Source organism: Geotrypetes seraphini, chromosome 3 (genome assembly GCF_902459505.1).
Source record: "Geotrypetes seraphini chromosome 3, aGeoSer1.1, whole genome shotgun sequence".
NCBI classification, from domain to species: domain Eukaryota; kingdom Metazoa; phylum Chordata; class Amphibia; order Gymnophiona; family Dermophiidae; genus Geotrypetes; species Geotrypetes seraphini.
In genome coordinates this window covers 297,989,211-298,003,276 of record NC_047086.1, presented here as the reverse complement: position 1 = coordinate 298,003,276, position 14,066 = coordinate 297,989,211, and the positions used below count along the sequence as shown (strand labels likewise).

General features: G+C 42.4%; 1 protein-coding gene across 7 annotated transcripts in view; it reads right to left on the bottom strand.

Annotated features, from left to right (window-relative positions):
- The window catches only part of FMN2 (formin 2), a 587,410-nt gene extending 573,670 nt beyond the window's left edge, over positions 1-13,740 (bottom strand). For 4 of the 7 annotated variants that reach the window (XM_033938050.1, XM_033938054.1, XM_033938055.1 and 1 more), the window contains exon 1: positions 13,297-13,509. The gene's annotated coding sequence lies outside the window, so the exon portion shown is untranslated. The other 3 variants (XM_033938052.1, XM_033938051.1, XM_033938053.1) reach the window with 3 other exon arrangements.
- Between the last annotated feature and the right edge of the window lie 326 nt (positions 13,741-14,066).

Below are 14,066 nucleotides of genomic sequence, written 5' to 3'. Positions count from 1 at the left end.
AAATACATTAAAATAAAATAAATAAAAATGGTACTTTGGATTTCCCTAGCTGTCCCGAAGGCTGTGGTGCTGAATATATATAAAACAAGCTGAATGCTGTCTGTCTCCTCATTCTGTAGCTTGATATCCAAATTTAAGCACCATTTGCATGATTATAGAATACTAGGAAAAAAAAAAAAACCAAAAAACTTAATGGGCACAAGTGTATGTTTACCTGTGTAAATGCTATGTGTATACTCAGTGGTATTCTTCAAATACACACGTACAACTTGGCTTGTGTCTAAACAAGGGGGGGGAGGGAGGATTGTTCAGAGGAGGAGCATAAGCAGAACCAATGTTTACTTTATCCCAGGACAAGCAGGCAGCATATTCTCACATATGGGTGAGGTCAACCACGAAGCTCCGATGTGGACAGCTTCACAAGCAGACTTGCTTGAAGAACTCTTAGAAAGTTTGCGACTGCTGCACTGCACGTGCGCAAGTGCCTTCCCGCCCGACGTAGGACATGTGTCTCCTCAGTTCTAAGTTTTCCATGGAGCTGAGAAGCCCTCATTTCAAGGCTCTGTGCAAAAGTTAGTTCTTTTTGTGCCTTCTCATCGCCACAGCTCGTGTTTTCTTATTTTTGACAGGGTCGCTGCATTGTGTGTGTACTAAAAAAAAAAAAAAGTGTGTGATTTTTTTCGGTCGTTGTCACAGCAGGGCCTGTTCTGCGACCTCAGCCTGTGGGCTTCGTTTTAACCGTGGCCGTCTTTCATGCCATGTCCCGGCTGGTTATGGGGTTCAAGAAGTGTAGCCGGTGTCAGCGCGCAATCTCTCTCACTGATCCATACAAGAGGTGTATTCAGTGTCTAGGGCCGGATCATCGCCCAGAGTCATGTGCTCACTGTGCTATACTTTAAAACCTAGCCCTTTAACAACGTCGTGTTCAACTAGAAAAAATATTCGGGGGCATGGATTTAACTCCAGACAAGTCCTTGGCCTCGACCTCGCTGAAGTCTTCTATGGGGCTAAAAGGTTCGACTTCGACTTCTGCCTCGGCTTCGATCAAACCCTCCTCGATAGGGGAAGTCCTCATCCTCAACAAAATCTACTAAGTCATCTCCGAAGGGGCCATTATCCTCAGTGTCTCCATCAGGTCAGTTGTCTAAGCCAGCCCTTCAGAAATCTCAGACACTGAGCTTAGTCAGGCCAGTTACTTCGAGGCTTCCAAAGAAGCATGCCTCCAAAATCGAGGCAACACTCTTCCTCAAGGTCTTCTTCCTTAGAATCTATAGTCACAGTAATTACACCAGCTCCACTGGTTTTGGTGCCGGCTTTGCAGAATATGTTGGAAACTATTCTGCATCAGGAGTTTGGTAACATGCTTGCCAAATTGACTCCTGCCTCGACCCTGCTTCCTGCAGTCCAGCCTGAGCACTCAGCAGTATTACAAGGAGTCGAGTTCTTAAGAGTGCCTCGAGTCCAGCCTGAACACGCTCTATACAGGGAGCTGAGTCCTTGAGAGTGTCTCGACCTCTATCTCGATCTCCAGCTTCGAGTCCTACCTCACAATACAAGGTATTACCTTCTTTGAGGCACATGTCGAGGTCGCCTCATCAAGGCTGGATTAGACTCGTTCAATGCAGCACCAGTCGCGAGGCACAGTTCATCCTCATACCACAATCTGTTGAGGCATTCATCGAGACTGAAGTCATCTTCTCGAGAACGGATCTCTAGACCTCGTTCAGTGGTTCATCGAGACTCTTCGAGGCCAATAACTCCCTTGTCCGGGCAGTCTGCTGTAGAGCTTCCTGGTTGACAGGTACATAGTTCTCGTCAATAGAGTTCTTCTCCTGCGAGTCAAACATCTTCTTACTTCTCCAGTTTGTTCCTCAAAAAGAAAATGTTCTCTTTCTCCTATTTATTCCAGGAGTGGACATTCCTCTACATCTTTGCCTATGGATTCAGATCTTCGGTTCCAGTATTCCAGAGAAGTGTCGTCGTCTTTTTCTGCTGTAAGAGGAACTTCAAGGGGCTCTCATTCACCTTCACCTCAGCAGGGTCATTCTTCTTCTTACCCAGTGTCCTTTACTAAGTTCCTGTGTCAAATGAGTAAAGATCTCAATATTGTCTTGGAGTCTGACTCAAAATACTCTAAAGAGTATTTAGAATTGGGTATGCCTAATCCTCCTAGGGATTCCCTCAAATTACCCATGAATGGTATTCTTTGTCAAACTTTCAAAAGAAATCTGGATACTCCTTACTCTATTCCTGCTGTACCGTCAAAGTTGGAATCTCGTTAATAAGATGGTACATTGTAAAGGCTTTGAGAACTCTCAACTGTCCCATCAATCTCTTTTGGTGGAGTCTTCTTTGAAAAGATCCAATCCTTCTAAGGTTTATGCCACAGTCCCTCCAGGACGAGAGGGGAAGACCATGGATAAGTTTGGCCATCGTCTGTAGCAAAATTCTATGACGATGAATCGGATTTTGAATTATAACTTTGCATTCAAATCCTATCTGAAGCATTGGGTCAACGCCATGCCTACTTTTTTCAAATATCTACTAAAGCATCGGCTTACAGAGTTTCAACACATGCATCATATTCTGGGTCAACTTCACATGCATATGGTTCAGGCTACATATGATGCTTTTGAAATGTCCTCAAGAGTCACTGCATTCTCAGTGGCTATGCACCATCTAGCCTGGCTACGCACCGTGGACATGGATTCCAACCTGCAAGATCGATTGGCCAACATTCCATGTCAGGGAATTGAGCTGTTTGATGACTATTGAGGCAGCTACAAAGTGCTTATCTGAGCATGATAAATCGTTTGCCTCTATAGTTAGGCCAAAGCAGATGTCTTCCACTGCAAAGAATTATCAGCCTCCTCCATCTTATCCGAGGCGTTATCCTCAGAAATCAACACCTTATTCAAGGCCACCTCCTAAGAAACCACAGCAACAGCAGCAGAAATCTTAGACTCACGCTGCGACCAAAACCACTCAGCCTTTTTGACCATCTAATACAGAGCATAACATCAATCTTTCTGCCTGTGTCCTCCCCTCTTCCTATCAGAGGTCGTTTCCATCATTTTTATCAATGATGGAAAGTCATCACGTTCGACTTCTGGGCACTCTCAATAATCCGGGAAGGTTCTCTCCAATTTTTTCAGGTTCCATCAGATTTTCCAACAAGAGAGTATCCTTCCAATTAGTCGCAGACCACCCTTCTTCTTCAGGAAGCTCAAGCTCTGCTTCTTCTCCATGCCATCGAGGAAGTTCCTCTGGAACAGCAGAGCACGGGATTTTACTCCTGTTACTTCCTTGTCCTGAAGAAGACGGGAGGTCTGCGACCTGTGTTGGATCCGAGTCCTAAACAAATTTCTCGTAAAAGAAAAATTTTGGATGCTGTCTCTAGCATCCTTGTATCCCCTTCTGAATCACAACAATTGGTTATTCTCTCTAGATCTCGAAGAGACTTACACTCACATTCCCATTCATCCAGCCTCTCACAAGTTTCTCAGCAGGGAGGAACAGGATCTCTTCACCTGTGCAAAAAAGCAAAGAAGGTTTGGAATTGGGCAATTCTTCAGAACACTTTTCTGAAAGCAGTCTATATTCAAGAAGAGCAGAATGCTCTAGTGGACAAATTGAGTCGTCTTCTGCAACCTCATGAATGGACAATCAATTCTTCCTCTCTCTGCCACATTTTTTCTCAGTGAGGGGACTCCTCAGATAGACCTGTTTGCGTCTCCCCACAATTACAAATTGCCCCAGTTTTGCTCCAGGATCTACTCTCCTCACTGGTTGGAGGCAGATGCTTTCTTCCTGGAATGGACAAACAACTTTCTATATGCGTTTCCTCCATTTCCTCTAATTCTCAGGACACTTGTCAAACTCAAACAAGATCATGCCACCATAATTCCGATAGCTCCTCGGTGTCCCAGACTACCTTAGTTTTCCCTTCTACTTCAACTCAGCAGCAGGGAGCCACTACTTCTGCCAGTTTTTCCGTCTCTGCTTACACAGAGTCAGGGTTCTCTTCTTCATTCCAACCTGCAATCTCTACATCTGACAGCTTGGTACCTCTCAACATAACTTCCAATCTACAGTTTTCTCAATCTGTATCAGACATTTTAGAGGCTTCCAGAAAACCTTCCCCCAGACAATGTTACAACCAGAAATGGACTCTTGTTTTCTGCGTGGTGCAACCTTCATTACATAGAGCCTCAGTCTACCTCCTTGTCTTCAGTTCTGGATTACCTATTTCATTTATCTCAATCAGGTCTCAAATCAACATCCATCCAAGTCCATCTCTGTGCTATTGCTGCTTTTCAACAGCCACTAGAGGGGAAACCTCTTTCTACTCATCCTGTGGTTTCCCAATTTATGAAAGAACTTTTCAATCTCAAGCCACCTCTCAAGCCACCTCCAGTAGTTTGGGACCTCAATGTGGTTCTTGCTAAATTGATGAAACCTCCATTTGAACCAATGTCTTCGGCTCATCTCAAATATCTCACTTGGAAAGTGGTCTACCTTATTTCTCTCACGTCTGCTCGCAGAGTCAGCGAGCTCCAATCTTTAGTAGCGGATCTAACTTTCAGTTTTTCATCACAACAAGGTGGTACTCTGCACTCATCCTAAATTCTTACCTAAGGTTGTTACAAATTTTCATCTAAATCAATCTATTGTACTTCCAGTGGTTTTTTCCAAAGCCTCATTCTCACCCTAGAGAAACAGCTCTTCATACTCTGGACTGCAAGCGTGCTTTGGCTTTCTAGTTACAAAGGACTCAGCAGTGGAAAAACTTCCAAGTCGCCAAAGGCAACATGTTTACTTCACTCACACTGCCTGCAGCCCAAAGAGGTAGAGCAGTGCGCTAGGAAGAATAGTGAGCAAGCACTGGATCCAGCGGTGGGGGGTTAATGGAACTCTAGATAGATGTGCGGGCCTTGCAGTGAAGATCACCGCTGTATGGTTTCTAGATGTCCGCTTTCCCCGGACAAAAGTAGCAAAAATAAAAAAAGCTACCCAGACTCCCGACAGAGTTCTTAAAAAAGGGGATATGTTCGGAGAAACCCAGACATCAGGGAAACCCTATCCTAGCAGGGAGGTGGGGGGACTTTAAAAGCTTTCTTCGTAATGCAGCTTTCTGGAATTACATTTGTTATCTTGTCTATTAGGCAGTGAACATTAAATATTTAGTGTTTCTTCCCTGATTTAAAAAAAAAATATATCTAAAACTGAACTATATAAAAAAGATGTGTAGTATTTTCTTTACCTGAGAAACAGACATCAGAAAGTAATGAATCCTTTTGTTAAAGTCTAAACTTTGGGAAATGCTCCTCTGTAATATTGGCAAGAGAAGGAAATACAGTACATCCTGGAAGAGAGGTTACAACAGCATTGCCCAAACTGTTGGTCATGACTCTATATGGGGATCACAATCAGGCTGGATGGGGGGAGGGGGAACTAAAAACCACCACCATACACGCGCCACACACCCACCAGCCAGTGTCTCTGATTGAGACTGCACCATAACTAGGCCTATGCTGGCTGGAGTGCAGGACTACTAGGAACAGCGGCAAGGACTGCAAGGTAGGGTTGGGATGAGACTGCACCATAACTAGGCCTATGCTGGCTGGAGTGCAGGACTACTAGGAACAGCGGCAAGGACTGCAAGGTAGGGTTGGGAGGAGGAAAAAAACCCAAAAACAAATGATAATCAGTGAATCTATTTTAGCAACTACAGACATTTTTAATACAAGCTCTGAACTACCATGTTTCCCCAAAAATAAGACCTACCCCGAAAATAAGCCCTAGTTAAGATTGCCCCCCGAAGACCCTCCTGAATGTCCCAGACATTCCCCAACTCCATCCCTGACACTAGTGCTGCCTGATTCGCCGGCAGCAGCACTTTCTCCTCTCTCCCCCCCCTATATGCAGCATCTTTCCTACTCTCTCACCCATCCCCTTGTGCAGCATCTTTCTATCCCTCCCTCTCATCTCCCTGGGTAGCAGAACCCCGCCAATCCTCCCACCGCAAGACTGACATACTGTACACCTCCGAGGCCTCCAAAGACAGTAGCAGTGCTTTGAGTGGGCGGCAGAGGAAGGCCCTGGTGGGGGAAGGCTGCGAAGCAGCCCATTCAGAGCACTGCCGCCGCTGCAGTTTTTGGAGGCCTCAGAGGTGCGGTATGTCAGTGTTAGGGTGAGAGGGGTCAGTGGGGTTCTGCTGCACAAGGGGATGGGCGAGAGGGGAGGAAAGATGTTGCATATATGGGAGGGGGGAAGGAAAGAGGAAGAATTGGGGTGGAGGAGAGGAAGGGAGAGATGATTGTTGTACATGAAAAAAATAAGACAACCCCCCAATATAAGCCCTAGTGTGTTTTTTGGACCCAAAATTAATAAGAAACTGTCTTATTTTCAGGAAAGCATGGTATTTCTCTTTTCTGACCCCTTAGCCAGGCCCTTTCAGTCAATGACTATGTGGAAGGTATGGTGTTTCTATATATGACAAATACAGCTACACTCACCCTAGATGTCTTTTCTAGTTCTCAAAGTGACAGGGGTTATTAACCCACTCAGTATATCTCCCAAAAGGGTGGGAAGGAAAAAAAGGATTAAATAAGAGCTATTGGCAGGAATCTTAAAATTCCAAGCCACGTGCTAAAAAGTACTTTGCACTGAATGTGGGCAATTTCATGCACATGAGCTGCCTTCCCCAGAACATCCCGTTTTAGAGAAAGGAGCCACCTTCAAGCACTGCTTAATATGGACTAGATTCGAGAACAACACGGGGGGGAAATTTTTCCTCATCCCACAAGTTCTTTTCCTGTCCCTGCCCCATTCCTGCAAGTTCTGTCCTCATCTGCACAAGCCTCAAACACTTTAAAAATCATAACTGTTCGAAGCTTGTGCAGTTAAGGTACAGCTTATAGGAATGGGGCAGGGACGGCAACAAAACTTGCAAGGACTGGACAAGGAAATTGAGTTCCTGCGGGGATGGGGAAAAAAAAATTTGTCCGTCCCCCACCCCCCCCCCCCAAAAAAAAATGCTTAATGCAAATAAAGTTGCAATAAACACAAAAATCCATTCTAGACCGAGTATCTACAAAATATAGACCAGATAAAAAAAATATACTTACAAAAAGGAGTAGAATGCATTCCTTCCCAGAATATGTGCGGGCTCTTTGCAATTATTTTAGATGTCCCCTTGTACCTTTTCTAAGTTCTGCCAACTTTTACTAATAATTCCATCTTCGAAAGGTTTGTGCTCTCAGCCTTCCACATGTTATCATCCTAGTTCACCAAAAATCTGATATAGCACAATAATGAGCATGTCTCATAAAAGAGATATCTTTGATCATGAAAAGGATGGAATTTGCTATACTGCCTGCAGTTACAATCAGTGAAGTGAAGCGACTTGCCCAGAGTCACAAGGAGCTGCAGATGGAATCAACCTCAGGTCACTGCACTACCATTAAGCTCCTCCTCCAGTCCAGATTTAAAAAAAAAAAAAAAAAAAGTCAAATCTTTCCTTCCTTACGTCAAGAATATTACAATTAGATCATGGGTGTCAAAGTCCCTCCTCAAGGGCCGCAAGCCATTCAGGTTTTCAGGATTTCCCCAATGAATATGCATGAGATCTATTAGCATACAATGAAAGCAGTACATGCAAATAGATCTCATGCATATTCATTGGAGAAATCCTGAAAACCCGACTGGATTGCGGCCATCGAGGAGGGACTTTGACACCCCTGAACTAGATGATGAGCTCACTCACCTCTGTAGGGGAGTGTCTGCAAATGGGACCATTTTGTATATCACTAATCAAAATGTGGGAGAATGTACACATTATATTAACATGCCTATCTCTATTTGTGACAAGTGACCAATTGAGCCTGTCAGAATTACCAAAAGGCTTCAATATCCCCCCAAAAAGGATTAAACTCAGCAAGAGAACCAAGCTCTAAGAAGAGTCTTTTTTATCATCATTGGCCTGCTATCGGAAAACCGCCAAAGACAAAAACTCCCGCCAAAAAAACTGGCATACCTTGACAATTGTGAACCTTGCTCCTCAGACAATGTATGACCCATCTTTTTAAATAAATACTTCTTGTACTCACTCTAATGCTTGCATTCTGTTGGAAAGCTTCCCCTTGGAATCTGAAATATTTTATATATTGGGGTTGTGAATGGCAAAGTAGTTTACATTTCATATTTTTCACTCTTATTTTCATGTATTTATTTTTGTCAACTTTCATCCAGGGTGAGGGATTCATTTAGGAGAAGATATGGGGGTAGGAGATGGAATTAAGGGGGGTGTAGATAAGATTGAATTTGTTCATATGAAAATTAAATTTGAAAGAATGATTTAAATTTGTATGAAATATTATCGTGATTCTTATTGTATTGAATGTATTTTTGTATTATCCTATTGTACTGATTTAATTCTTTCAATAAAAATTGTTATACATCGGAAAAAAAAAAAAGAAAGGGGACCTTTTACTTCTGTTTAGCATATGCTAAATGGTAAGCAGCCCATAAAATACGAAATGGGCTTCTTAGCCTTTAGATGCACTAAGCATTAGTAAAAAGACCCCAAAATGTGCAAAAAATAAATAAAATAAAAAGCATGTTTTGTTATACTTAAATTTTTATTTTTATAAAGTACACAAATTATGTTAAGTGCCATCAACTCGTGTTCAAGTCTTAGTGACTTGATAAATTGTGGATCTAAAAAGAAAATAGTTTTTGCGCTAGTCTGGAAAGGTCCTCCAGCATCTTCCCCATAGTTGTTTTCAACATGTCCAGTCTGATTGCAGGTTGCCCTCTTCACCTGGTTCCTTTGATCATCCTAAACATGATGTCCTGATATCTTTCTTCTGATGGTGTGACCAAAATAAGACAGTCGTAACTTCATCATTGGGCTTTGAGTGACATAGCTGGTTTGATCTCTTCCAGAATCAATTTGTTAGTTCTTCTGGCGGTCCACAGCACATAAATTATACAGATATTATTTCATAGCTCTGTGTGTGCAGAAGTGATACTGGACACAATTTTTGTGCATACAAGACTAACTGAATGCACTTATGAATACACACTCCTAATATACTGTATGTATATAGGCAGTGCATCAAGGTATGTTAGGAAATTCTTTCTGATCAGGCCAGTAGGAAATCAAAACTATTGAATATGTCCCAACACATTCTACTCTTATTACAATTGCATTTCTGGAAACACAGTGCTGCATGCGTCCGATAGTGTTATTGAAATAAGTAGTAGTAGTTAGTTGGATATCTTTATAGATCCACAGATCTGAGAGATACCAGAATCTTTAACCCTGTGGCACCACCTGATAAAAAGTTACTTGCCTACACCCAACCCACCACCTAGTAAAATTTGCTTAAGTAGCATCAAGTAGCATCCAACACCAAGAAACTGTTGACATGGAAAGTAAAATCCCCACCAATCAAAAGTGAAAAGCACAAGAGGTCAAACCTCACCAATAGTATCCAAAATATTATCTCACTGATTTACCCAAGCTACTCCCAAACCACTTTTTGGATCAAAGTTATCTGTAAACAGCATTAAGATCTTAGAATAATTCAAGCCTGGCTAGATAAAACTGGTGGATGATCAGTGTTTGACCTATGCCCAATAGGCTTCAACATCAATCAAAACCAAGGATATAGGGTGGACGATACACAGTTGCTATCCCCAGTCTATTTGAATCAAAATCCCTCTTAATCCAGCTAGAAGATTAACCAAACCTTTTTTAAACCCTGCTAAGATGATGTTACCACATTCTCTGGTAACAAATTCCAGAGTTACATGTTGTGTGAAGAAATATTTTCTTCAGTCTCCTAGTAATTTTGGGAAGAGTAAACTAAACTAAACTAAGCCTTAGGTTTATATACCGCATCTTCTCCACGGAAGTGGAGCTCGACACGATTTACAAAGTTTAAAAATATGGGAAGAGAGAAGAGAGAGAGTTTACAAAGCATAAAAAGAGGGGATGTAAACAGGAGAAGAGATGTTATATGGTAGAGAAAAGCCAGGTTTTCAGTTGTTTTCTGAATAGTTGGAGGGAGCCCAGGTTCCGCAGCAGGACAGTGAGATCGTTCCAGAGGCCCGTGATTTTGGAGAGGAGGGATCTACCCAGTTTACCTGCGTGGAGGATGCCGTGTAGAGAGGGGAAGGATAGTTTATGTCTGTGGGCTGATCTGGTGGTAGTTGGTGTCAGGGCGAGGAAGGATAGAGGGATTAGGGGCGGAAGGATGCCGTGAATGATCTTGAAAGCCAGGCAGGAGCATTTGAAATGAATTCTGGAAAGTACTGGGAGCCAGTGAAGATTGGTAAGTAGAGGGGAGACGTGGTCATATTTGCGTTTAGCAAAAATCAGCTTGGCCGCAGTGTTCTGGATAAGCTGGAGTCTGCAAAGACTTTTTTTCGTTAGGCCTAAGTAGATGGCGTTACAATAATCGAGTTTGGATAGGATGATGGATTGTACAAGGACGGTGAAATGCTTTTGGTGAAAATAGGATCTAACTTTCCTCAGCATGTGGAGGCTGAAAAAACAAGATTTTGCCAGGGAATTCAGGTGATCGTTGAGGGAAAGGGAGGAGTCGATAGTGATGCCACGAACCTTGCTTGAGAACTCAAGGTGTAGAGCAGGGCCTGTGGGAAGGGTGAAGAGGGCGGGCAGGTGAGCTAATTTTGGGCCGAGCCAGAGTAATTTTGTTTTTGATTCATTTAATTTCATCTGTACTGAGTAAACAAGCAATCTACCCTTTCTACTCAACTTAGTATTTTATAGACCTCTATCATATCACCCAAGCTGAAGAGCTCTAGCCACTTTAGTCTGTCCTCATAGGGAAGTCGTTCCATCACTTTTATCATGTTCATTGCCTCTCTCTGTACCCTTTCTAATTCTTCTATATCTTTTTTGAGACACAGTGACCAGAACTGCACACAGAATTTGGGGTGTGGCATTATAACATTTTCATCTTTGTTTTCCATTCCTTTCCTGATAATTCCTAACATTCTATTTGCTTTCTTAGCTGCCGCCACACCTTGAATTGAGGGATTCAACAAATCCTCAATAATGACACCTTGATCCTGTTCCTGGTCAGTAACTCCTGGCATTGAACCCAGCATCACGTAGCTTTAGTTTGGGTTCCTCTTTCCCACATGCATCACTTTTTATTGGCTCACATTAAACATCATCTGCCATTTTGATACCCAGCCTCACAAAGTTCTCTTGCAATTTAACAACTTTGAACAACTTTGTGTCCTCAGCAAATTTCATTCTCTCACTATATATTCCCATCTCTTGATTATTGATAAATGTGTTAAAAAGCAGGAGGTCCCAGCATAGAATTATTATATATACTGACAGAATCATTCATTATGGCTTTCTGATTATCTCCACCCCCAGAATTCCCATAAGAGGGATCTGTAACCTTAAGGAGAAAAGTGGCTAGTGACGGGTAGGACTGTGTCACATTGGCCTATAAGCATTCATTATTAATCTTTATCATAATAAGATGATGTTATATATAACTAATAAGCCTCTGATTTAAAGAGCACAACCACCCCCACCACCCCAGCCTCAAGTCGAGCTTCCTTATCAAAATGTTCATATCTTCTCAGCTCCAATACATATTTTGAAACCCACTCCTACTAAAAGCATAAAGGTACAAAATAGAAAAACATCAGGCTTATATACCGGAAAAAGGAAATGAAACATATCTTATATATAACCAGCCATCTCCTTCCTATTTTCCAGTGGAATTAGTAGTTAACATTTAGGGAGAGGGGAGTATCCAGTGGCATAGTAAGGGGAGAGGGGCATCTATCTTCCTCTCCGCCCCCCTGCCTCTTCCCACTCCTATCACCACGTGTCCCCCTTCCCTTCCCCCATACCTCTTGGTTGTTCACTGCCACGAGCAACAATTTTGTGTTCCTCACCGACGTCACTTCCAGATGCCGTGGATAGGAAGTGACGTCAGCGGGAGAGCTGCCGGGGTCACAGGGAGCACGTGGAAATTGTTACTCGCGTCAGTGAGCAACTAGAGGTACGGGGGAAGGGAAAGGTGCATGGCGGGGGGGAGGGGATCAGGGAAGGAGCGGGTAAGGCAGAGACAAGGGCGGGGTACCTCCACCCTCACCACGCCAGACAGGTTATTAGTAATTAGGCATCACTGCATAAAATAGGACCTGTAATAAAATTAGTAATAAAATAATGTCTCAACAGTTTTCCATATTGATAACTTCCCCCTAAACTCCATGACACGGTATTGGAGGGAACCAGCATTCTCAGAATGATCCAGGAACACCCTTTCAACCCCATTTTTAATCCTCTCTGCCCAGATCTAGACACATCATTACAGCAGAACAAGGAAAATACCAATCATGACTCCGTGGGGTCCTTTTATCAAGCTGCGCTAGCGGGGTTAGTGCGTCGGACATTTTCGTCACGCGCTAACCCCCGCGGCCGGCTAAAAAACTAACGCCTGCTCAATGCAGGCATTAGCGGCTAGCGCGGCAGGCGGTTTAACGCGCGGTATTACGAGCGTTAAACCCCTACCGCAGCAGGCGGTTTAACGCGCGGTATTACGAGCGTTAAACCCCTACCGCAGCTCGATAAAAGGACCCCTGTGTGTCATGGTAGCTTTGGGGTTTTGATAGTGCTTTGCGTTTGAAAGAACTACAACCCCCCAAAATGTGTCTGCCCTCTTAACAACAAAGATTTGAAAGTACCCTTTTAGCGCCAGATAAATGGCTTTAATTTAAGATCAATGGGAATTTGCAGCAAACAATCCCCAGAAAATCTAGAGCAGGAAGGGAAGAAAGAGACTTCTTTATGATCAATGACAAATCAGAACACTTAGGAGAAATATAGTACAATGCTTATAGCCAAGTATGTAATGTCTCTCCTGAGAAGAGAAAATCAATTAAGCCTAATCTAATATATATAACCTGCATTTTAAATATTTTTTTAAAAAAATAAGATATATTTCTTACCGTCTTTGCTGCTTTGTCTCCCAAAAGTCTCAGACCTATACATACATTTTTAAAATTGTAACTATAAAAAAAGCACGCAGTCTCTCCCCTTCACTCGGCTCCTGCAGTGAAAGCAACTTAATTTTATCATTATAAATGCCAGAAACAAGAACTAAAGGTTTCTGAGTTTTGTCATATCTAGATCACAGAGCCTTAACAAACTGCAGTTGCAAGATGGCTTTAAAAATAATAACTTCAGTAATAAGAGATGGGGAGAAATATTTCAAAATGTAAAATACTTACAAAGCCCGTTCAAAGGAAAGAATATAAACATCTACCAAATCTTATTACAGGGTGTGGTACTGTCATCAACAAGCTTTATTCACAAGGCTGAAGCAGCAAGCCAAGTATTCAATTTTGTTAATTGCAAAACAGGACTTAAAAACAAAAACCCTGAGTATGAGAATACAATTGTTCTTTTTTTTACTTCTTCCCAAAAGAAAAGCCCAGCTTTACAAAACTAACCGTCACTGGGACAATCAAGCAAGGACTCCTTGCAAGTTGGAAATAACACCTATGGCTTCGGCTTTGTGTTTTCTTGTCAATGTGAGAAGTATTGCCAAGGTGAGGGGATTTAGGTTTTGAAATTAGAAGAACGCTGAGACTTTGATGGCAGAACTTCTCAGAGTTGCACTGGTAACCCCACAGCCAAATTGGTTGTTAGAAGATACGTTTGCATCTCTAATGGGCACAATTGTTGATCGGCTTATCAAATTAGGTCATCATGAAAACCTGGCTGTGCAGTCAGCAGGATAGGATTAGGAAGCATTATATAAAAGTTTTATATGAAATTTTGGAATGTATCATCTGTCTTGCAGGAAAAACATGTATGAAGGATGGTCAATTATCCCATTAATTTTATTCAGAAAAAGGGACGTTTCAACTAAAAGAATTGTGACTTAGTTTTTAGAGGTAGGTTTGTAATTGTTTCCTGGGAGTTGAACTTACATCCCAATGCATTGTGGGACTTGTAGTCACCTTCCTTCTATAGCAGTGTATCTCCTGAGATTTCA